Genomic DNA, 2,689 nt, shown 5'->3' with positions numbered 1-2,689 from the left:
TGTTCTTATTTTTTGAAATCAAGGAATCTACATTATGTGCGGCCGAATTTAAAATAGTCCTAATTACTTTATTTTGATTTTGCAATGAAATTTTTAACATTTGGGCTTGGGAATATAGTTGATCAACTTCGTGGTTGATATAATCTATATCACTTTCAGATAGTGTACCGAAAAGTGTCTTGGATATGCTTCCAATGAAATTAAAAGCTCCTCTTTCATGCCGATTCTTTCCTAATAACTGATTAAGCAACAGTCTTAGAATATTTAGTCTATTAATTCTGGATTTTAAGGTTTCCAGTTCAAATTGTTCTAAACATTGAGTGCATCGTTCGGAGACGGATCTGTACAAGAGACTAAGTTGTTCGTATCTTTTGTCAGTTCCGTGTGTCTCGACGGACAGATAACTAGGTGTTCGTTGTGTTCTTCGAGTGTGTTACCAAAGACAACAATGTCATATAGATAAGCCAATAATATTTTTAACAACAGTCCTTTTAATGCTGTGTCCATCATTCTTTGAAATGGTGCTGGAGCCGAAAGACATGCAGTTATAGTGAAAATGTCCTTCAGATGTAGAAAATGCTGAATATTTTTTTAAAGTTTGTCCATGGGAATTTTATGAAATCCTGAGCTCAAATCAAATGCTGAAAAGAATTTTGCTTTTCCAAGGTGGTCCAGAATTTCGTTGATCAGAGGAAGTGGATAGACATCTTGATCTATTTTTTCATTTAAATTCCTGAAATCGATTACAAGCTTCCATTTAGGTTATCCTGACGCATCGCGTTTTTTCGGGACTACCCAAAGGGGCGAATTTAATGGTGAGTCCGCGGCTTCTGATCTTTGTTTGTTTTCACGCTTATCTTTTTTATGGTGTTTTTGGGATAATAATACCGTCTTATCATCCATATGGAGGGAGCTGTTTGACAAGTTGAACTGATAAGCTGAAACTGATAAGTTGAACTAATAAGTACAGAAATGTTGTTCCGATGATGCCTTTCTCGGGTAAGGGAAAATTTTCTGGTACAATTACAAAGATATGTTCTTTTCATTGAAACTTAAACTTGGTGACTTCGTTTGTCCGGTGCATCAATGCGCCAATATCAATATATAGTTTTACAGGTTTGGTTGCTCCATGTAATTGTCCCCTCATAGAATATAATCTTCCCGATATTGCTGATACTCTATCTCCGATTCCATTTCTGTTTCTTTGGTAACTTCTTCTTCCGTTTTTTCCAGGAGATAATTCACACGATTCGAAGGTCAACTTGCCGAGGATTTCGTATAAAAATTTTTCTGTTTGGAGAAACATTGAGTTTCGCTGTATCTAGGGTTTTGCAGTGACTATAAAAGAACTGGATTCTCAGCTGCAAAGGTATGCTTTGATTTAGAGGATTGTTTAATGAAGGGTATTTTCGTTTATTTAACTGGGAGTTTGAGGTTTTGAAAGCAGATTTATTGACAGTTGTGCAAACTGGTATTTGGGGCTTAATCGTGTTTTTCGGTTGGCGAATTTTACTTCTTTCCGTTCACCAGAATTCGGATTGGATTGCCATTTGTTGTGCTTCTCTAACATCGATGGGATTTTTGCTTGAAACTCGGTCTGAAAGTTCTTCTCTTAAATTCATAACGCATTTTTTAAGAACTGTTTGCCCTTCATTTTTTCTGCAAATTTCTCGCTTATGTGTTAAGGGATTTTTCGACTGAACAGCATACAAAAGTTCGTGCATTCTTAGGTTGAATCGTGTATTGAAATTCCGCGTACTTCCCCAAGCTCCTTGAATTACTTGTAAGAGTTTTGTGCCATGAGTTTCTAGTGATCTGGTAGTTTCAAAATAAATTCTAAGAGCTTTTAAAGATCATCATAACCATGAAATGATAAGAAACGAATAGATTTTTCCGCTTCTCCTTCGATTTTTTCTGTGGACCTCAGTGGGAGTTGTTACTCTTTTGCTCGACAACCTTTGTAGATTCCTAGGATCAATTGGTTCAGATTCTACATGCAACGCGTCATCATTACCAGTTCGAGATTCATAATCGTTCCCCATTTCGCTTTAGGCCGAAGTAACCAAATCCAAATTCTTTGCTGAAGGGTGAATTTCTTCTTTACTAGCATTTATCGCGATTTCCATGTTAGACATCCGGTCTGATAATTTTTGTAGCATGCCGATTATATCTGCATTGGTAGCTACTAGAGGGTATTTTCCGTCTGTGAAGATGGATTTTTCTTAATTCCGTCTGCCATGGCTTCTTTTTTCTTATCATTGTGTGTTTAGTAGTGTACTTAATTTTGAGTTTCCTACTTATTTTAATGGATTTCCGGTGGTATGTCACGCCGTATTATCTATTCTCTATATCGTTAATTAAAATAAAATACTCACGTACGCGTATAGTCCATGCCGAAGTCAACCCACTAGCCAGTGACTATTTTCTTATTTAAATTCTCTATTTTAAACAAAAGTACTACAACTTTCGCCAAATATTATGAATGAATCGATGGACGTTTTTTAACAAATGTCTAGTCTCGCGTAGTCGACTAGCCTTGCGAGGTTTTAGAGAGTCGTTACAAAACACTCTTTTTTATTAAAAAAGATTTTTTCTCTTCTTTTTACTCACTTGTGATTTCCCGTGAAGATTGTTGGTGGCTGCTTCAGTGGATCTACTTGTTCTGGTCAGCCGTGGGTTTTAGAGTGCG

The sequence above is a fragment of the Belonocnema kinseyi genome, chromosome 10 (assembly GCF_010883055.1).
Source record: "Belonocnema kinseyi isolate 2016_QV_RU_SX_M_011 chromosome 10, B_treatae_v1, whole genome shotgun sequence".
Lineage (NCBI taxonomy): Eukaryota > Metazoa > Arthropoda > Insecta > Hymenoptera > Cynipidae > Belonocnema > Belonocnema kinseyi.
This window is presented reverse-complemented; position numbering follows the sequence as displayed.